At 31.0% G+C, this 24,694-nt stretch overlaps 1 protein-coding gene across 1 annotated transcript in view; it reads left to right on the forward strand.

The window, feature by feature from the left end:
- The window catches only part of LOC115876554, a 41,858-nt gene that overhangs the window by 4,584 nt on the left and 12,580 nt on the right, over nucleotides 1-24,694 (forward strand). The gene's annotated exons all lie outside the window — the stretch shown is intronic.

Here is a 24,694-nt window from a genome sequence, read left to right on the forward strand (position 1 = left end):
ACACGTCAATTTTGTTTGTGAGGGGGACAACTTTTGCCCCAAAAATGATTGCAAAATATTCAACCCTCTAAGCGGGGGTGTCATCCCCCAACTTTTTTCAAATGGAAAGGGGGGTCAAGTGGCGCCGCAATGAAAAGAGCTTTCTAATTTTTATTTTCTTAATATATTTTATTTTAATGGGCCGATTTTGATTTTTGAGCAGTGTGTTGCCAAATTATTTGACTTCTTAGTATCTTTTTCTAAATTAAAAATGAAACTCCCCATCTGTTAATTATACGAGGGAAAACAAAATGTTGATATTTTTGATGAAAGTTTGAAACACCCTGCGAAATACGTTAAAACAGCAAGAAATTTAAACATTACTTTATCATCTAGATACATCCTTTCTCAATGGTTTGTTTTTTTGGTTCATCTCATTAGCTTTATTTTTGTTGGAAATATTCGGTTTTAAAGAAAGGCACTAACATTTTTCGTAATTTTTACATTAAGACCATGCCTTTGCTTTTGGGCCTAGTCAACACATCTAGTAAGTTCTGGTCCCGAAACAGACCTTCTTGACATAAGATTTGCTTCATTTAATCTTCTTCTTGTAGTCCGTTAGTTAATATGTACGGTTCTTAAGTGCAATTCATTATCAATTTGAAAAGCTGGCAAACGGCGGTTTCTTAGCGATAAACTTACAATAAGTCGATCGTCTCGATTAGAAGTTCTCATACGAAGGTTCCCGGACGTCCAGATTGACGTCCTCATGGACGTGGTAATAATTCAAAAACCACTTAGTATACTCTATGGTATTAAGGTATTTTTGGAACCAGAATTTTATAGCAAAATTCACTAAACTCTAATAAATAAATAATATATATTTGATTCACCCTGTATATCTATAAAAATATTTTTGAAATGTGAACTACCATTAAACATATATTTTGTAAAAGGTTTGGAGTGAAAATCTCAAATAGGAATCCTGATACAGAGGTTCTCCGGAAAAACGGAGCCATCTTGTATGTATGCATTTGTATATGTGTGTGTTTATTTAGATACTAAAGTGAAAGCAACGAATTTAAATTGGTAAACTTTGTAATATATCTTATTAACAGTACAATGCAAAAAGTGTTATAAAAATTCGTTCACAGTAAATGAATTCCGAGGTTTGTATCTCATAAGGGCTTAAAGCACTCCACTAATATATTTAGATACTCTCTTTTTAGTTGGGCCCATTGTTGTCTATTGCTGGCTATGCAGGCCCAAGTTATCCCTGCTAATTTTATAATATCATGGTTCCATCTCACGGTTGGTCTTTTTCTAGGTCTACTTAATTCCTCGTGGGCTGTAATTTTCCTCGTACATGCTGTAATTTTTGTGGTTCATCTGTTGCCCGTCCTTATGGCCAGGTGTCCTGCCCATTCCACACTTGAGGGATTTGATTCTATGGATGACATCTATTACCTGCGTCTTTTGTCGTATCCACTCTATTCTTTTACGGTCTCTTTTGGTTATCATTTCCAGCATATATTTCGTTCTGTTGCGAGCCGGTGTGGACTCGACCTAACCTCACAATATGGCCCGCCCTCGGATGACCTTAACATCGCATAGACACCGCAATGATTCATTCGTTCGAGAAGAATCGAGACCCACTAGAATGGACTAGTACATACGAGAACATTCGAAAACCTTCTCTATGCGCCTAACGATCTATGGACTATTCTAGATTTCTTTTGCTGTAGGTATAAAAGCCGGCGGCAGTGGCCTAGAGAGGGCAGTTATAAATATACAGTTGACGCGCTAAAATTCAAAAATAAATTCTTAGTTATAAATCGTTTGTAAATAGTTCTATAAGTCTTTTATCGTTATTGTTTTTGTTAATTAGTGTTAAATAAATAGTGTTTAACTAAATTGTGACTTTCTATCCACACGGAACCGACGAAAAACGTAACAGTTCCATGTTTTCGTATGAGTTTCTTCAGTATCAGCGCGTTCTGTGTGTATACTTATAACTCTGAAATTCTAGACGTAATTCTACCTTCTATCAGTTATTAAATTATACTATTACATAATAATATTAATACAACATGTAATATTGTTTTAAAATATTCCTAGACATTATTACAACAATCCTTAATAAGATAATGTATGAATTATCGTAATTTTTCTATAGAGCGTGCATTCAATTTTGTATTTTTCCACCAATTTTCGAAAACAGTTTTTCGGTAAATCCAAAATAACGATTGTATCTTTGGACTTTACTAATGGATACGAGACCGTCAGTCTTTTTTAGTTAGTAATCATTTATCATAATATAATTTTGGCTGTATAGTTTATAATTTTTTTCTCATAAAGTGTTGGTTTTTAATGAAACTATGCAGTTTTTTCTGAATTAGTTTTTCTACTGCACTTTTAAAATTTATTAACATTACCTTGGACATTTTTTGTCGGTTGCATTGGTAATATTAAATGCATTATTCATTTCAGTTATTCAATAATCTTATATGTATCATTATATTTTCTTGTTTCTGATTAGTAATAAAGTTGAACATGTATCTATGTGAAATAGTACTAAGCTGAATCACCATCATAATGATGAAAGACCTATACAGGGTTGTTCACCACATACGACACGGAGTATTGTAGCTAAACGATGAGATTTTTACAAATTGTAAGTTTTGGGTTCGATGAAGGACTATTAGAGGTACAATTTAAAAATAATTTTACAAGATATAGAGTGTCCCAAGTAAGTAAAAAATATCAAAGTTGTATTTTTTTAAATGGAACACCCTGTATATTATTACATTTTTAGTTTCTACGATTAAAATAAAGGTAAATTTGATTACGATTTATTATACTTAAACCTTACCGTTTTTGAAATATTATCAATTTTGTGAAATTGCAGTAAAAATTTTAAGGCTTCATTTCTCCAAGGGTATCAAAGTTTTTAATACTAAATATTTACTATAGTTTATTTACTGATCAGTTATTGTGTTGCAATAATAAAAATAATACTACCTTATACAGAGTGTCTAAAAATTTATTTTAAATAATTATTAAATTCAAACGGCAATAACTTGTTTAATTTAAATGGAACACCCTGTATATTTTACGAGAATCAGATGCACAATTTAATTGTCTATCAAATTATATTATACCATTTTTTACCTATCTCTTTAAGTTTCCGTAGAAAATGCATTTTTTTGTAATTTAGAACTTATTTATCCATATACCCATGGACTATTGACATTTTAGATTATTTTTAAAGATGTACCAAATTTTTAAAGAGTACAGATACTAATATTGTCGATATAATTCGTTTATTTCATTAAAAAATAAAAAAAAAATGTTTAAATATTTGTTAAAGAGGACCAATTAATATGATTCCAGTATTCAAACTACATTAACTGACTGTTTGTGTTTGCGTTGATTAATAATAATTGCTCCAAATACTAAAAAACTGAATTTTGTATGGGCATTAGACAGTGTGATAAAAAGTAACACCTTAAAAATGATATTTCATTTTTTAATAAATGCTTATTTATAACAACAGAGACTTTAATTTGATAACTTATTATTATATTGATTTCTGACTCAAATCCACATTTATTTATAATAATTTATTAACGAACACAATTAAGTATGTAATTAATTAGTATATGGGCGGAAATAATGGTGTTATATTTAATTAATGGTATATTCTTTTATAAAGATTTAAATAGTTTTCTGTTTGCATACAAATGGGCTAGTAATATTATCGTTTTTAGCAAAACGATAATATTACTAGTCTGTACATTTTGTACATTTGTTGCTTTAAAAACAATCTAAAATGTCAATATTCCATGGATATATTGATAAATGAGGTCTAAATTATAAGAAAATGCATTTTCTACGAAAACTTGAAGGGATAGGTAAAAAATGGTATAATACAATTTGATAGACAATTTAATTGTGCATCTGATTCTCCTAAAATATACAGGGCATTCCATTTAAATTAAATAAGTTATTGCCGTTTGAAGCTAATAATTATTTAAAATAAATTTTTAGACACTCTGTATAAGGTAGTATTATTTTTATTATTGCAACACAATAACTGATCAATAAATAAACTTCATTAAATATTTAGTATTAAAAACATTGATACCCTTAGAGAAATGAAGCTTTAAAATTTTTACTGCAATTTCACAAAATTGAAAATATTTCAAAAACGGTAAGGTTTAAGTATAATAAACCTTAATCAAATTTACCTTTATTTTAATCGTAGAAACTAAAAATCTAATAATATACAGGGTGTTCCATTTAAAAAAATACAACTTTGATATTTTTTATTTATTTGGGACACTCAATTTGGGGCACTTGATCAAATGTTTTTTATATTTTTTTGACCTTTTGATTTGGTTTGGTTTGGTTTATTTAAAAAATTAGTGTCAATAGTAATTAAAAATTAGTGTCAATAGAAATAGAAAGAGCACAAAAATATTAACATTTTGCATTTTTTAGCCGATTTGTTCAAGCATTTCTAATACAAGTTTATGTGTTTATTATAATTTATTATAATTAGGATCTCTTTTTTAAATAATCAAGTTTATAACTGAATATCACAGGAATTTGTTGAAATTTAGAAACAGGAATGTACAGTAATATTTTTAAATAAATTTTACGTTGTCTCAAAATCTATCAACATTTGATCTATAAAAACCTGTTTCTTTAATTTTTGTGGTAGAGCAACACTGGAAGAAATTCTTAACTCGTTATTTTTCTTGTAACAGTTTAGTTTAACACAATAATTGTGTTAACTGACTATAAATTATTCTCAATGAAACTCAAATCTAGAATGTAATTTTATATAAAGAAGAATGGAATGAAATATGTTGAAAATAACCAAAAAAGATCGTAAAAGAATAGAGTGGATACGACAAAAGATCCAGGTAATAGATGTCATACACAGAATCAAATCCCTCAAGTGGCATTATACAGGGTGGTCCGAACTGTATTCCGGAAACTTCGGCAGCATATTCTGCAGATAAAAATGAGTAAAAACGTTCGTATAAATGTATGTCCTAAAATGCTTAGTTTCGGAGATACAGGGTGTAGAAATTTTATTTTTATTTCGATTTTTTCCAAATAATTTCTGCAGTAAAGTCAATATTTGGATGAAAATTGATGTCTGGGAGTTTTTTGACATGAGAAATTTGATTTTGATGTCAATGTGACTCCTACTTGTCGAGGGTAATCTACATATTTTTTAACTCGTTTGAAGAGTGAGTTAACTTTTTGTCCGTACCTGTATAAAGTTACTGAGTAAAAAATATACATTTACGACGTTTTTTATGTAAAAAAGTCTCTTTTTAAAGTTCAGTTAAAATTTCTCAGTTAAAATAAATATAGGTGGCGCCCCGTACAAATAGGAGTTATCATCAAAATGAAATTTCTCGCGTCAAAAAACTCCCAGACATCAATTTTCATCCAAATATTGACTTTACTTCAGAAATTATTTGGAAAAAATCGAAATAAAAATAAAACTTCTACACCCTGTATCTCCGAAACTAAGAATTTTAGGACATAAATTTATACGAACTTTTTTACTATTTTTATCTGCAGAATATGCTTTTTACGTTTCCGGAATATAGTTCGGACCATCCTGTATAGTGGCAGAAGAATATCTGGCAAGAAAGACGGACAACAGATGGACTACAAAAATTACAGCATGGTACCACAGTTTAAAGAATACATACTGGGACAAAATGGGAAAAACGATATAAACTCGGATATAATAAAAGTCCATGCGTAATTTGAATTAAAAAAAAACGCTTTCCTGAACATTTATCCCCTCCATTTCTGGATACTCATCGTTTTTCCCATGTGCTCGTCAATTGTTATATTTACTGCACAAAATTTAGTAAAAACTCTAAAAAACTTGTCAATAGCAGAACAAGTTGTATGCACGTATTTTTATTACCTGACGATAAAATTTGGACTTTCCAGGTAGGTAGTTAAAGTTAAATACAAACATCTAAAAAGTAAAATATCCTATTTAAAAAAATGCAAATATCTTAAAAAATAATTTAATATGCACTTTGCAAACCGGTAAATACTGCAAAATCCAAAACATAATAGTAAAGTATCTACTACTACTCTAAAATATCTACTAAAATAATAAACTAATTGTTAAAAGTAAATATTTTGTGCATATTTCGAGTAAAATCTTTTCTTAATTTATTTGTATATTTTTAATAACATTTATTCATAGTTAGGTTTCCATAATTATAATATACTTAATATGTCTAATACTTTAATATTATTATATACTTAATATCTTATATTGTAGAAACACATACCTTCCTTCATCTTTTGGGCACCTAAAGAACGATATATTGTCTGTCATACTACTTTCACAACCATCCAATGCACAAATATTTCTAGTACCTAGACATTTTATTCACAATTCGAACAAAACAACTAAAACACTATTTTTGGTTCACCCTATGCGTCGGGCCGAAAACAAAACTAAAATAAACTTGCAACGCTGTGTACACGTCGAGCAACGGGTGTAGACTGACCCAAGTCTACAAGACAGGCGGGGAGCGGCGGGAGGAATTTTGATACGGGCGAAGAGTGGGTCAACTGATATATTTATATTCTTTAAACTGTGATGGTACCCACGAGGAAAAGAGACCTAGAAAAAGACCAAACCTGAGATGGGCCCATGATATTAGGAAATTATCAGGGATAACTTGGGTCCCCATAGCCAACAATAGACAGCCAATGGTCCCAACTACAAAGAGAGTTTCTAAATATGTGAGGAAGGATACACCATAATTGAAAATGGTTGAATGAGCTGAAAATGATGAAGATGATTAATAAATAATTTTTTTTCTCAGTGTGGCTTATTAAAGAAACGATATATTAGATATTATATTATAAAAGCAGTTTAAAATATGCGGAAGTAAATATATGACATAATTTGCATATAAGTTTTTAATTTGTTTATGTAGCTATTTACAGTACACGCTTGAAATTATATTGTTTTATAACGTTCAAATAATATTACAGTCTCTATATAGATAGAACTGAATTTTAAATAATTTTTTAAGTAGGTAGAACTTATAAATGGATTTTATAGGGTGCGTCCATAAATTCCATGGAGACAAATGCACGGTCTCAAGACTGGACTGTTGGTACTAACAAATCCATCTGATTTTCAGTAAAATCATCTGATCTTTGTCAAATTTATTTATTATAACGTCCATTTTGAGTGTCCAGGTTTCGCATGCATAAGTCATGGACTCATGGACATTAACATATTGATTTTCTTCATCTTCTTTCTGATAATTTTTTGGACGCGTTTTTTGAAAAGATCCAAAATTGATTAAACTATCTTCTAACCTTTTAAAAATGGCTGGGTTTGGTTGGTCGCGCTCTGGATTCCGTTCAATATATAAATCAGCTGCTATTTGCTTATGTTTGTTAGACTCAATATAACATTCTAACAAATTATATTTCTCAAAATTTTCAAATTTACTCATTTTTTTATTATTTAAAATACACACACTTCAATCTGTTGAAATGAAATGTCATCCATCAAAGGTATTTCCCGATCACCATGACAACCGTTTACTTTGTTACTCGGCGCGGCCTACTATCTACTAAGTGGATATTTTAAGAAAAATCTGAAATGTTTTGGTTAATAGTGAAGATAAATATAGAGTGTTATATATTTTCGAGAAGCCCATGCCAAGTTGAATTAGAAAATTTAAAAATATACAGGAGGTTTTATTTAAAAAAAACATAAGTATAGTTAATATCTCAAAAAATATTTTTTTCGATAAAAGTCTGACTACGCCACTGCATTCTACACAGAAAAGTGCCTTTGGAATGTATAATTCATTTTTGCGTGGTTGCTGAAATAAACAAACTATCGAACATCTTCAAAAATTATAAATTTTGAGAATCCCTTTGTAGCTTCGAAACCGATCAAGATAGCCACGATCCGTTTGCGCCATTGTAATTTTTTCGAAAAAAGAACCCTAGACTGCAGTATCAAAATTTGAATATTTCTCACGGTTTCCTAGATACCCTATAGAAACAACCAAAATGGTTCACCCTGTACATTACTTTAGTTTTTGCTAAGTTCATTTTGGGACCTTTATTGCTGGCTGTATTTAGTTCGTTAATTTGTGTTTGTATTTCTTCAGGACTATTGGGAATTAGGAGTATGTCATCAGCGAATCTTAGATGGTTAAGATATTCTCCATCTATCGTCCAGTTGACGGAAGATTTCTTCTAGTATGGCTATAAAAAGGTTTGGGGATATCGCTTCCCCCTAAAGGAGTCGTACTCTTTTACCAGTTGGGAATATACTCTATACCCGTATAATATAATATATGAATATTTATACCTATGTTAATAAAATAACAGTATCATCTTATTCAGCTTATTTATTCTAAAACAAATTAATACAACAAAAGCCATAAAAATTTTTAGACCCAGAAAAATTATTCAGTTAATATTAACTCGACATAAAACATTATGTTTAATAATAATTTTTTATGATTAATAATAATTTTTTGAAGTTATCAGACCATATAATAGATTGTTATTATTTAAAATTGCTATTCAGTGCATTGTGTTTCAACTTAATGTATCTAACATACTTTTTATGACATGCTTGTTATTTGTTTTTAATATTCATTAGATGTAGTAGAAATGTAACTATTATGCGAATATATTAGATATAAAAATGGCACGGCGGTTGAATGCACAGGTATGTTATTTTTAGTTTAATTGAGACTGTGATGTTGCAAAAATTTTGTAAAATTTCTCTAAATTCTAGTTAATTTTTATTAGAGAAAAAATGCGAGACAAACATTTCTCATATATTTTCGTGTGTAATCCATAAACAGAACTAGATTGACAAAATAATTTTTGATAAATTTATTTCTCCTTTTAATATAATTATTTTATTTAAATAAAATTATGTAAATAATTAGATTAAATTTAATTATATTTGTAGAATTAAATTTCTACATGGTGATATAAGAGGAACTAACTATAAATATCTAATCCATAAATTAAATCATTATAAATAATGATATCGATCAACTAAACACTTTTAGAATATTGCATAATAATTAAATATATTTTTTTCGGTAATCAATAACTTTTGAACTCAGTGCTTTTACTATAATTACATAATAACTGGCAATTATTTTTGTATAATTATATGCATAGTGATATGTACACGAAAAAAAATCATTTATAATTTACTTAGTTCTAGGCAATACACGGACCAATAACGCCTGAAACCAAATTGTTACCATGTCTCCAAACAGTGCAGTGGCACATATTTTTCTTAACTTAGCTGTTTGAAGAGATATTATATTTTTGATAAATGTTTTCACTACGCCTATGGTGTAAGCTGCTTTTACTTAGGTGGTATCATACTAATTAATTACATAAAAAAATGTATTAAAAAGTTAATAAAAGGTACAAAACTAGTATCGCCGTATAGCACATATTAAGTACATATATAATATCATAAAAATAATTATCAAATTCAATAAGAAACTCTAAAAAGGTGGAGTGGACTGTTTATTTACCTATAAAACGTAACTCCTGACTCTTTCTTATCGTTGCGGCTTAAGCCCCATACTCACACTTCGCTCCTTCGTCCCTTCGTCCCTTCCTCGCCATACTTCCTCGCGTTACTTCCTCGCGTTCCTTCGTCCCTTCGCTTCCTTCCTTCGTCCATTCAATGCTTGGAAATTAGTCAATTATGCAACAACACACCACAAAATATTTTTAATATAGCAGCTACATGTTTAATACGAAATATCTAGTAACCTCTAAAATTTTTAAAAAATCCGAAAGGCGCATAATTTTTATTTTATAAAACTGCAATTCTTTGTCGTGTCAAAAATAAAAATTGAATTTTAATAATATATTTTTTTTTAATAAATCCGAATATTTCAGTATCATGTACAAGGTATATCAGTATGAATGTACACGGCGAGTCAAAAATAGAGTAAAGTTTCTTATGTTATTTATATCGAAACCATGAAATATGACATAGTAATTAAACGTTAATGATGTCAATCCCCATTTCTTCAGATATTTTTGTAAAGGCATCATGCACACTATTTCTATTTTTTTATTTTTGTCGCTATGATTACATAAATATGGACATGCATTTTTTCACAAATATGAAGACAATATTGTTTTTTTCTTCCATTTTTTAGACTATTGTGTGTGAATTATTTTTATATCGACTGGCGATTGCTAGATGTACAGGATGTCCCATTTTTGTGTGTTTTATGGGGTTTCTGGTTTATGAGTAGAGCTATAAAGATACCGTTTTCACATCATTGCTCTACTTATTATGAAACTAAATATGCTACACACATATTTATCCTACCCTCCTTAGTTCAAAGTTATTTCTTATTTGTTTCTTTTACTTCTTATTTTTTAATTAGTAGAAATTTTTGCATTTTTCGATAACCTTTGTATCTGGATTATCTTATAACTTATCGAAAATGTGAAAAGGGTTAGTGATGGGCGGTGGGTAAGTACCCAATTTGTAGATAAATAAAATCTTGATATATATGTATATACCTGTAGATTTAGATGAACATCCTAATTTTAATAAAAGGAGTTTCCGACGACCGCATAGTAAATACCCGGTATAATACCGGGAATAGAAATATACTAATATATAATATCTACAATATATATAAGAAATATTGTAGATATACTCGTATTTCTGATATTACTGGTATTATACCGGGTAATTACTATGCGGTCGTTGGAAACTTTGGTTGGAAATACCTTTTATAAAATTAGACTGTTCATCTAAATGTACAGGTATATACCGAATACCCTGATTTTGTTTTGTTCTACCTATTGAGTACTTACCCACCGCCCGTGTTTTTCAGGTAGAATGGCAGTGACGAAAGTGGTTCTTCGTTGGGAGCTGTCTATTTCGAAAAATGACTCAAAATTATGTTCTTTTTTTAAACAGGACACAATCGCTAAAATTGTCGCTGGTGACACATTCGGTCCTCCAAAAAAATGGCGTCTAACTACACAAATTCTGCTCCAGCCCATTAAGGGCGTTATGTGTCTTTGTATTCTTTAATCACTGCTTTTTTCAGTGTATATGTTACAGAAATATTTATAAAACTAATAGAATGACTTTAGTTAGTATTTCAAGCTTAGTTTTCTTAGTTTTGCTATAATTTCTTTTAATAAGCCAGAAAAAGTTCATTCTCTTTGTTGTTTTATCGTTTAATTATCAACAGATATTTTATAAAAAAAATAATGATTTAACATTTTTTTCGAAATGAGCTCGGAGCAAATCAGGTAATTAAATCAACGGGTATTTTTTTAAGTTTTATTCTGTATTTTGAATGTTTCTGCGTACGTAATTAAATTTAATTGGGCTTACTAAAACGTTTTTTTATTGTATTAAAATAATTAGTGTATAATTTCATGAAATTCAGGATTTTGGACTTTAATATTTTCTCCACGAGTTGTGTAAAAGTGTTTAGTGATAAAAATTGTTGAAATACATTAGGGATGGGTTATACTTTTTATAATATCGATATTATTGAATTTTTCTGGAAATATAAAAATTCTAAATGAGAGCATATTTAAATTAGATCTTATATTTGATTGGATAAAAAGTTTTATATTATGTTTTATTAAATTTTATAATAGCTGGTCGATGTAAAATCAATTATCTTATGCTTTTTAGGTAGTGAAAGTTGCAATGCCCGTATTATTTAATGACATTTCCGTAATTTCGTTTCATTAAACCGGAAACACGTTTTTGCGTCTTGTCCGTAATAACTTTCTTCGCAAATTGTTTTGTTAGTACCGGAAATATACGGGGTGTGCCTTAATGACAGACTAATATATCAAAAACTTATTTTAAGAAAAAAATTTTAATTTTTTATGATAATTTTATATTTTTAGACTCTTAAAATATTTCTTAATTATTATTAAAACCCAATTAAAAAAATTGTTTTTAGCTTTTTTCAAAATAAAAAGTTTAAAAAAACTTGTTTCCGATCATTACTATAATTTGACTAAAACTCTCATTAAATTCATGAAAAAAGCCTGTATTTTTAAAATTAATATTTTTATTTTTCTAAAGAGAAAAAAAACAATTTTTGATTAATGAAGATACAAATTTACACAGAAAATTAGAAAATTAATGACAAAATTTGGCTAAAAATAATTTCTTTAGCATTATGTAAGTATACATTTTAAATTTAGTTACTATGTTAATTTAAAAAATATTCAAAAACTTGAGTTTTTGAGTGTATAATAGTATGTACCTACTCTGTGAAAAAAAAACATTCAAATAGGACGAAATTGTTATAAAGATACCTACACCTATATAGACATTTAGTCTGAACAATACTTAATGACATTTAATTGGATTTAATCGCTTAATGTCATATTACGCAGTATAGTATATTAGGAATACAATGCGCGTATTTTTTCAACTTTTTAAAGCAATTTAGTAATTTAGAATAGTTTTCTTTTAATTTACTTATATACAAGTTGTTGATATACACACAAAACATTTTTCTGACAAATAAATATCTGCTATTAATGATTTTCGCCTTTACTAAATAGTTAGTCATCTTCATTCAGTTGGCAAGAGTATTTCTTCATGATTTAAATGCGTTTCTTTTATATTTATTTCGCGTTGGTTTCATCAATTGATAACGCAAAATTTTCCCAAAAATGTAAATAATTTTATTTCTGATTCAAGAAGCAAAGAGAATTCTTGATTTAAATGAATGGAATATTTTTTTAGTCGAACATGCTAAATGCGCAATAAGAAATATGCCCAAAGATTGTGAAGAATTGAGCGTAAAATATAATCAAATTATTCTAGAGCTTTTTAAAACATAAGTTTTTTTAAAAGAGTAGTGTAATTCGATCCCAGAAACACGTCTATGAGGTATTTTTTGCGAAAATATTTTTTTGAAAATTTAAAATTTTTTTAAAAATTTTTAATTTTTAGTTACAAAACATAATATCTTCATAATATGACAACACAGGTACTAGATTAAATTTACAAGAAAGAAAACCCAGAAAAGATCCAGTGGTTCTCTAAATTTAAGCGGAAAATCAAATATTTTGGAAATTTTCAAAGTAAAATATATCTCAGTTATTTTGGACTTATTTGAAAGAGGGTAAAAAGAAAATATGTTTCTTTTATCGAAATCTATCAGCCCTGAAATTTTTGACTAATTTAAGACTCACCCTATATAGAAAATACCATATGGAATATGTAGTGTAGAATTTATTTTTTTAGAATTTTAGAATGAGTGGGAGGGGGGTTAATCACTTCGACCTTACAGATCCATTGTGTCCCCCTTTCTTGAATCATAACTCATCATACAGTCCCAGGGCTTTGACAAAAGCCAGTATCTGGGACGGTTTTATAGAGGGTAGTTCTCCATCTCCAATATCAGTCGTACCAAAGTTCATGGCACGAATGGTTGTCGTCTCGGCGCACTCAGTGATGAGGTGTACTGGTGTTTCACCATCTTCCCCACAGAATCTGCATTCGCCGTTTCTTCTTAGTTTCAATCTACTGAGGTGTTCATTGAGGAGACAGTGTCCTGTTAAAAACCCCGTGACAATCCGAAGATTGTTCTTACTCAGACCTAGGAAGATCTGTGATTTTTATTGATCATAAGCCCTCAGAAACTTCTTCGAGTGTCCTAGACCATTGCAAGATTTCCATTCCAGGTTGCGGATGGAATCTTCCAAGTTCTTGAGTTCCTCCTTGAGTTGGTTACCACTTGGAAAGCAGAACGGTTCTGGTCCAGTTAGTGGAGTGTTCGCTCCTTTTCTACCTAGATTATTTGCTTTTTCATTGCCTTCTATCCCTTGGTGAGCAGGCACCCAGTGTAGGAGGACTTTGTTTTCTTTGCCTAATTTATTCAGCTTCTCTATGCATTCTTTGACCAGTTTCGAATTGATTGATACTGAGTTGATCGCCTTTAAGGCTGCTTGACTATCAGATAAGATGGCTATTTCTTGTTTCCGATAGTTCCTATCTAAGATAAGTTGTACGCATCTCTCGATAGCGTAGATTTCTGCCTATGGAATATGTAAGTGGAACACCCCCTATATTATTTCTTTGTTAGATGGGGAATTAAAAAATTAACATTTTTTTGTATTTAAAGCATTTTAAAATTTTTAGCGGTTATATTTAAAAAAAAACTAAGAAAAACTATTTTATATTTTAGAAAATTTGGCATAAATTTTTGAACACCCTGTATGGCTTAAGATTACGATATTTATAGCACAGTAATTCCAGACCAACTATAGTATATAACTAGTATAGTTTTGATTTCAGAACATTCCTTGTATTTTTAATCTTTTTTTAAATGGTGAAAAACGCTTTATTGTAAAAGCCAAAACAGCTTCATCGACAAAGCATTCACAAAACAAAAAAGCACAAAAACAAATATACAAATAATAAAAAAAAAATGTCATACAATACAAATCAATTCTAAAAAATTGACGTCATAAAATTACAAATAAAACATACATATATGGACATTGCAGAACACAGGCGTATCTAGAAAATTTTACAAAAGGAAAACTGTAAATGGATAAAATCATGTTATAATAACATAAAATCAAGAGTTATAAAAAATTAAATACTAGACCTTTAACCAGTGTGTGAGATGATCAAAATTTTAAAATTCAAATTTGTTGATGATTAAACATCAACAAAAAAGTCGTTTACCGCATATAGGGCTCTCTCCAGTAAGTATAATTTCAGAGCTTTGCGAAATGTGGAAAAGAATAAAAGTGACTTGATATTCGAAGGCAAATGATTGTACATTTTCTTGGCAATGTACAGTATTGAGCCCTTAACTAGTTCTGAGCTCGGTGTTGGCAGATAAATATCGTGCTCCGCTTTCCTAAGTGGATAGTTGTGAGAAGGCCTTTCCGGATTAGAGAATATGTGCTTGCGGATTAAGCAAACGGATTCAAAAATGAATAAGGAAGGAAGGAGTCAGTATTTTGAAATTTTTAAAGAAATTCTGGCAGTGAGTTCTACTGTTTAGTCCCAATAAGTATCGAACTGCTCTCTTTTGAAGTTTGAAAATACGATCAAATTTTGTCGCGCAGCAAGTACCCCAGAATGGAAGGGCATAACGAAGATGCGACTCAAAAAGGGCATAATAGACCATTCTAGAGGTTGATGAGTTAAGTTCCTTAGAAACTGATCTTAGCTCAAAACAGGCAGCGCTTAGTTTCTTTGATGTGCAAATCCCATTTTAACGAGTTGTCTACAACAACTCCTAAGAATCTCACAGAGTCCACGACGTCAATAGTGGTGTTATTAAGTACAAAAGGTTGTATAGTACTTTTATATGACAAAACTTTAGTTTTTGAAAGGTTGAGGCATAGGAGATTAGAATCGCACCAAGATTTAATGGTATTAACTAGTATCGTCCGCAAAGAGGCAGATTTTACCGCTAATGTCTAGATTTGCAATGTCGTTGATAAACACCAGAAATAAAATAGGGCCAAGTACTGAACCCTGAGGGACACCACATTCTATAGGCTTACAAGAAGACATAGACTATCAGTCCTTACAAGCTGCCTTCTGTTGCCGAGATATGACTTAAGCCATTCGAGTGGCACTCCCCTGAATCCATAGTATTGCAATTTGTTAATTAAGATATTATGATTTACACAGGCGAAAGCCTTAGAAAAATCACAGAAAATTGTAGCTGTAGAGAGATGGTTATTCAGGGTAGAGTATAAATTATTAAAAAAGTCGAACATAGCATCATTTGTGCAACTGTTACTTAGAAATCCAAATTGATGGGTAGAAAGTACTTTATATTTAGGAGAAAGGATAGAAGCATTTTTTAACTAATCTTTCAATGATCTTAGATAATGTGGGCAGGAGAGGAATTGAGTTGAGAATTTTTGAGCCACCCTGAAGAAGTTGAAGGAATAATCCCTGCTTCTCCGTATCACTGAGAGATGGTGTAGGACTGTCGGGCTGAGTATCAACTCAGACAAAACCGCGATAGTGCCATTCACCAGAAGGCGAAGTCTGAAAAACTTGAAAAGAATCCAACTAGATGGAAAGGAAATACTGCCAACCCAGGAAGTTAAATACCTGGGAATAACCCTGGACAGTAAACTCCTGTGGAACAGGCATATTAAGAACACTACCAGCAAAGCCATAAAGGCTCTCATGATATGCAGAAGACTGGCCGGAAATAGATGGGGCTGCTTCCCTAACATTTTGCGCTGGATGTATACCATGATAGTAAGACCCATGATTACTTATGGAGCAGTTGCCTGGTACACAAAACTAGAGCAACGGACGGCAAGGCTAAACCTATGCAAAGTCCAGAGACTAACATGCGTTTGCATCACAGGAGCCATGAGAACCTGTCCAACAGCAGCAATGGAGGTCATTCTAGATCTAACACCACTGCACATTGTCATTGGTAGATATGCCAATGCGACATTGATTAGAATGGTCACTAACGGAATTAGTACTGGGAGAATTGTCAGATCAGGGGCTTGGAACACCCTCATAAAGGAAATACCACTCCTGCAACTCCCAGTGGACGATATGCTAAGAACGTACAACTTTGAGAAACATCTCCATGTAGTATTGAGCAATAAAAAGGATTGGAAGAGCGAAACGCTTGCCCAGCAGTTAAAAGACCATACCATAACTTGGTATACTGATGCTTCCAAAACCAATACGGGAACAGGGATCGGAGTGTTTGGGCCGAGAGCTAAATACTCCGAACCAATCGGCACTTACCCTAGTATCCTACAGGCAGAAATCTACGCTATCGAAAGATGCATACAACTTATCTTAGATAGGAACTATCGGAAACAAGAAATAGCCACCTTGTCTGATAGTCAAGCAGCGTTAAAGGCGATCAACTCAGTATCAATCAATTCGAAATTGGTCAAAGAATGCATAGAGAAGCTGAATAAATTAGGCAAAGAAAACAAAGTCCTCCTACACTGGGTGCCTGCTCACCAAGGGATAGAAGGCAATGAAAAAGCAAATAATCTAGCTAGGAAAGCAGCGAACACTCCACTAACTGAACCAGAACCGTTCTGCTTTCCAAGTGGTAACCAACTCAAGGCGGAACTCAAGAACTTGGAAGATTCCATCCGCAACCTGGAATGGAAATTTTCCAATGGTCTAAGACACTCGAAGAAGTTTCTGAGGGCTTATGATGAAGAAAAATCACAGATCTTCCTGGGTCTGAGTAAGAACAATCTTCGGATTGTCACGGGGTTTTTAACAGGACACTGTCTCCTCAACGAACACCTCAGTAGATTGAAACTAAGAAGAAACGGCGAATGCAGATTCTGTGGGGAAGATGGGGAAACACCAGTACACCTCATCACTGAGTGCGCCGAGATGACAACCATTCGTGCCATGAATTTTGGTACGACTGATATTGGAGATGGAGAACTACCCTCTATAAAACCGTCCGAGATACTGGCTTTTGTCAAAGCCCTGGGACTGTATGATGAGTTATGATTCAAGAAAGGGGGACACAATGGATCTGTAAGGTCGAAGTGATTAACCCCCCTCCCACTCATTCTAAATTCTAAAAAATTCTAAAAAATCCCTGCTTCAAGGAAATTTCATATAAGTGGTTGTATTTCAGGAATTTTTTTTATTATTGGAGCTACAGTACAGATGCTCGCCGCACTGTTGCCGGACCCGTATAAAGTAATAGGAACGATTTTGAACCGTGGCAACCCCTTTATTGGCACCCTGTTAAAAAGTGTGTTCCCTTATTCGTAAATAGATGTAAAAATTAGATTTTGATTAACTACAATCATGATGAACGTACTAATTCTGCAGCCGGATCTTATACGGGTATCTCTGTAAGGAATGTGCAAACTGGTAAGAAATATTTTCAAATTAATGTATACTCTGTTTTTTTTCTCAGGTAAGATTTCGACAGACGATGACAGAAGAAAAACAGATGACGTCCCATACCAATCTATTTATTTTACTAAAAAAAGTTTCTAATAATTTTTAAGTTATCTATGGATGGGTTTAAATATAAATCCGTCATACGTCGTGTCTTGTTGTTTTTAACCAGTTTTATTGGTTTATTTAAAAAATGACAGATCGTATTTCAATTTTATTGGTTTGACGGAACGATGAACGACAAACGGACGCCGATGCGTATGAACTCGCCTTTAGATTTTTGTCATTTTTGACGCTTGTCAAAGTCTTGCCAAATTCTAGGTTATAATTTTGTGTCAACTTTTGTTAAATACCCTGCGTTTTGGAATATGATGCATTTTGATTCGTATTATTACGTGTGTTTTGTGTCTTTTGAAGTCAAGTGGAGGAAAAATCGAGTGAAAATTAACTGTAGACCCAGAGCACAGTTTATGGTTAATACTCGCTGCCAGGGCAGAAAGTCTTATACACCAATGAAGTTGCTATCGATAAAGTTTGTATACCATTTCGTCGTAGATAAGTGCATCTTGTATATGGTAGAAGGATCAAACTAAACACATACTAAAAACTGGAGTAGCTGTAAAATATCGATATCACACGATAGGTAAATAATGGATTTTAGTACTGCAGAAAAATAATGTCAAAAGGTACTGGTTTAAAAAAATTAAGATTAAAGTTAATTAATCAACCTTTAAGGTATAAAATTTGGTAGGTGTTATTATTAATAAAATAGTTTGTTTTATTTACCTATGTTGTTTTATTTATTCCTGTGGATTATTACAAATTTGTATTTGTACATAAGTTATATTGATAAATATAATCATAAATGCGGGTAGTTTCATAAAGCTTGAAAGTAAATAATAGTTCTTTTTTATATTTTTTGGTATGTAGTGTCTTGTTCTTGTTTGTTATGTATTAACACATACCGTTTTTATTAAATAAAATAACTCAATTACATTTTTTCAGTTTTATACAGTTTTTTTCACAATATTTTGAAGTAATCACTTGTCATCTTGTCAAACAAAATTTAAATATATCCTGCTATGCGTTGCAGTTGTACCAACTTATTTCTTTGTAAAATAAAATAACTACTTTGAAATTAAAATGACAGACACATCTATCACTGTCAAGGATCTTCTCGTTGGACAGACTATAGTTTGCCTTAAAACTGACTTAACTGTACCGTATCAGTTACACTGATTCTATTAATCGCCGGTTAATTACACTATTAACTATTGTAGCTGCGTGCATTCCTAACTAACGAAAGAAACAAGAAAAAGCCAGCCATATCTCGACAGCAGATCTTTAATTAATATAAGTGGATACTGTGTAGAGTTTTGCTTCCATTGGAAATAGAACGTAAAATTTCAGGTACCGTTAGAACGAAGTAGGAATCGTACCTCGTATTAATACGTACCTGTAATCGAACGAATTATTGTGTGGTACTACGAAGATTGGAACTGATTTTCATGAAACCATATCTGTTTGTAACGCGGTTAATGCTAGATCAGGTTTACTAGATAGTTTGAATTACAACAGGTCTTTGTAATAATTTCTTTTATACAGGGTGAGTCTCAACTAAGCACAAATCTTTTCAGGGATGGTATATTTCGACTTTAGGAACACGGCTTGTTCTTTTCGCAAAAAAAGATGTTGAAAATCGTATATTTTCTTTTAAATTTTCCTGTATATTTTAGAAAAAATTTTAGCGCTGCCTGTTCACAGCAAATTTTTCCATGGTATAATTTGTTAATCTCTGATATTACCATGGTTGCGCCAGTAAAAGGGATGCAAATACAGAAGAAATACGGTGGCTCTCAAATCGTTATTATATAGAATAATTTAGAATAGAATAATTTAGAATAGAATAATTTATTGATGTCAATACCATACAAATAGTGGCGTACATAAGTCAAAATATAAAATAAAATACATATATAAAACACAATTAACTTAAAAATTAACACAAAAGACATAAAGTTAAAACCATCATATTAGATGGGTATACAATGACAGTTATATATTCTAGTTAATACATTGTAATATAAATATAGGGTGGGAGTTTCCAGTTCCCACATTCTGTTGTAGAAGGAGTTTCCATCAAGTGAGATTAATATGTATATCACTTGAAAGAAACTCCGTCGTGTCATACAGTGGATTTTCAAGTAACCAGCCACGAACCCTGCCCTTAAACACCTTATCGGACAATAGTTTATACCCATCCGGGAGTTTATTGTAAAACTTCACACCCCAGTATCTAGGTCCATCTCGAGACCTTTCTAATCTATGTATAGGGATACTGAGGTGCTCCGCCCTACGAGTGTCATGAGAGCCGTGCTGAGCATTTGTGGGATATTTTTCCGTATTGGCTTTAACATATAATAGATTTTCCAATATATAAAGATTTGGGAGAGTAAGTATATTTAACATTTTAAAGGTTTCCCTGCAATCATATACCGGGTGCGTCTCAAAAGTGGCTCACCCCTATAACTTTTTTATTTTATTAGATAAAAAATGAGATTTGGTATGTTAGTATATGACATAAATTAGGATTGATTGACGTATTCAATTCTTTTTGTCTACTTCCTGTTTCACCGGAAATAACTACAACTCCTCGGTATTATTTTACTTTACTCAATAGAAAATGACATTCTGAATAGAATGACATATCATATGTCAACTTCTGACATTTTAGCTTAAAACAAAATTGAATTTTAAATTTCAATCTAGGGTGCCGTGGCTGTGTTAAAAACACTAATTTTTAATCAAGGAGCCTTGGAAAAATAGATTTGATCCTGTCTTGTCCTGACCGGTTAAAAGATGCCCAAATCGTATTTTTAATCATATCCCAATTTTTTCAAATAGAACGAGAGTAGGTCATTAGCATATTTGGAAAAAAGCATTTTTTTACGAATAATTTGGTACCACATACTTGGTATTTCGAGTCAAATTGTCGTTATGAATTGCAATTTTAAATAAACCATATTCGAAAATATCAAAAGTTGACGTATGATATGTCATTCTATTCAGAGTGTCATTTTCTATCGAATAAAGCAACCAAACACCGAGGGTGCCATTTACAAATCAAAATTTGTAGTCATTTCCGGTGAAACAGGAAGTGACTGAAAACAATTGAATACGTCAATCAATCCTAATTTATGTCATATATTAATACACCAAATCTCCAAAAAGTTATAGGGGTGAGCCACTTTTGAGACGCAACCGGTATAATTTTTAAAAATAAATCTTTTTTTTTAATTTGCAAACTTGAATAACTCGGTTATTTTGGACTATTTTGAAAAACGGTAGCGAGAAAATATATATTTCTTTTATCGAGATCTACCAGCCCTGAAAATATGGGCACTTATTTAAGACTCACCCTGTATATTTTTACCTTTATTAATCATTCCGTTACGAATGAAGAACTCCAACTTTTCTCTTATTTAATAGTCTTTCTATCTTTTTTGGTATATGAAATACCTGTAGCATTATATATTAGCCTGATGTAGTGTACATTATTAAATTGAACACCATGTATAATAGTATTTTTCTTTATTCAAACGAATCAAACCTAAGACTAAAGAAGTTATTTTCAGAAATTTAGTGTACTTGAAAAATATTTCTTTAAAAAAATAAAATAAACGTTACATAGAAAAGTTTAAATCATTAGAAATTTCTCTGTTTATGACATTTAAAGAAAAGGATTTAATATAGATCCATCTTTTGCAACCTTCAGAACCTTAACGTGCTTCAATTGCACAACAAATCGTAGACTTTCTATAAAATTTACTGCGAAATATCGACGGCAATATCGAAAGAAATGTAATAAACTACCTACTATAATAAAACACGAATTTTTTTCCTTTTATTCTCAATATAAGTGATATTTTATAATAATTATTATGTTGTTTTTCCATCTCAAACTAGCCTAAGAACGTTATTCGTTACATTAATGAAAATCCTATGGAAAATGGAGGCTGATGTAGAGATGTGCATACTATCGATATAAAACAAATATCGATATTTTTTACAATGGATATTTTTTGAAAATAAAAGCAATCCTTCCCTACTGGTGAACATCTCTACAGTGATAACACTAAATAATACTTAAATGGGCTCAATCATCTGCTCCTTTACCAAATCGGTTGTTAAAGTGCATTTTTTTAAATATCGATAGAATATATACATAAGTATCGATGTTTTTTTCATAAAATAGCCATCCCTACTGTTATAATTTATTAAATTAGTTGCGTTGGAGTATCGACCAACGTAAGACTGTGGCAATATGCAAAAAACGCCATTTACTGCATTTTAATGTGTTCTCTAACGATCGACGACTGTTTTTTCGTCATTATGATAAATTAATTGTCAATTTAATTAGGAAATGGTTTATTTTGTTTTCAATACGATCGACATAATTGATGATTGGTCAAATTAAATGTTTCATCTTCAACGCAAACAACAATGCAGGTTTTTTTGGGTTGTCCCTATTAAGGCATCGTATTACACTTATCGTTTTACCTGTTCTTATCTATGTGATATAAATGACATTATATAATAATATTAGATATAAATGACATTATACAGGGTGCTCCGAACTGTATTCCGGAAACTTCGGCAGCATATTCTGCAGATAAAAATAAGTAAAAAAGTTCGTATAAATGTTTGTCCTAAAATGCTTAGTTTCGGAGATACAGGGTGTAGAAGTTTCATTTTTATTTCGATTTTTTTCAAATAATTTTTGAAGTAACGTCAATATTTGGATGAAAATTGTCGTCTGTGAGTTTTTTGACATGATAAATTTGATTTTGATGTCAATATGACTCCTACTTGTAGAAGGTGCTATCTACATATGTTTTAACTGTTATGAAGAGTAATAACTTTTTGTCCGTACCTGCATAAAACTGCTGAGTAAAAAAATATACATTTGCGACGTTTTTTACGTAAAAAATGTCTCTTGGTAAAAATCGCTACGAGTAATGGTTCTCGAGATATTTGGAATCGAAATTATCAATACCTTCATTGACATAAATATTAAACATGTTGACAAAATAGTTATTAGACCGAAATCATAAATTTCAAATGTTTTTGTGCCAAAGGTTCAATAGAAACTGTTTTTCATCATTTGTTTGAAGAAAAATTTATGATTAATTTAATAAAATAAAAGAATCCCAAATTAATCATTTCAGTCAAATAACTATCTACTCAACATTTTATACAGCTACGGACGAAAAGTTATAACTCTTTAAAACAGTTACTTATTGACATCAAAATTAAATTTCTCATGTCAAAAAACTCCCAGACATCAATATTAATCCAAATATTGACGACACTCCAGAAATTATTTTGAAAAAAGCGGAATGAAAATGAAACTTCTACACTATGTATCTCCGAAACTAAGCATTTTAGAACATATGTACAGAGTGGCTCAAATTCGACGCTTTTAAATAGAAACACCCTTTTCTATAGGAGATAGACAAAAACTAATATCGGTGTCTGGAGCTCAATTTTTGTTAAAAACATGATGGTGAAAACCGCATATCGATATCTGTTACCGTTTCGGAGTTACGGGGTGTTTTTCAAAAATATGCATTTTCAACAAATCGCTGTAACTTTTTTGCTATGCAAAATTTTTTATTTTTATGAAAACGTTTCCAAAGCAACTTTTTACGTAAAATTTAATGGTTTATGTATAATTTTTTTAAAATTAATAATTTAAGAATTATCACTTATAATATCACAAGAGCTTAAATTATTTTCGGAAATTTTTTTGAGGGCACGAATATTTTGAAAATTATCCCGAGTCGAAGACGAGGGATAATTTTCCTAAAATATTCGTGCCCGAAAGAAAATTTCCAGGAATAATTTAAGCTTGCGTGGTATTCGGTAAGAAAATTTCACACCTAAATTTGAAAAAAAAAATATTAATCCAACATGACATTTTAAAATAATTTCAATTTGTTAATAATATTAACAAATGTTATTATATTTTTAATTAGTTACATCAAATGCTAAAACTCAAATGGGTAATATTTCAATATATAGACATTGTAGTTCATTCACATTATGATTGTAGATCTTATGTTTACCTTTTCAACTGTCAAAAAATTTCCACTAAAGTTTCGTGGCGCCTCGAAAAAATTTCCGGAAATTTTTTCAGTTGCCATGGTAACTAGTCAACATTAAAGCATGTTATTGGTTGAAAAGTAGAGGTGTGAAATTTTCAACAGAAAATTTGATTTTTTATATGGGACACTCTGTATATTTTTAATTTATTGAAAAAAATTTAAAATTACCTTTCCAAAAATATAACACACTTGATATTTTGCTCGATTCCTCTTCGAGATATAGAGTGTATAAAAATTCGCCCTCTTTGAAAAGTAGGCTTTGAACGTCACCGGCTGTAATGCAAAAAAAATTCTAGCTGTGAGCATCAATTAAAACGAAAATAATATTTGCTATGAGAAATGCAGAATTTTATAACCATTAAAAATATATTTAACCAACATCAACACATTTAAACTATATCTAATAACAATAAAAATGAATAGCAAATCAAGACATGAGATTTTGCTACAGGTGTTCGACATATCGACCGTCTTCTGTTATGGACAGACGGGGCAGTTTTTGAACATTTCTCGAGGAATTCATTAACTCAGTGAGGGTGAAAGATACCCTCTCATAACTGCTAAGTAT

Source organism: Sitophilus oryzae, unplaced genomic scaffold (genome assembly GCF_002938485.1).
Source record: "Sitophilus oryzae breed Bouriz unplaced genomic scaffold, Soryzae_2.0 scaffold_1436_pilon_pilon, whole genome shotgun sequence".
NCBI classification, from domain to species: Eukaryota; Metazoa; Arthropoda; class Insecta; order Coleoptera; family Curculionidae; genus Sitophilus; species Sitophilus oryzae.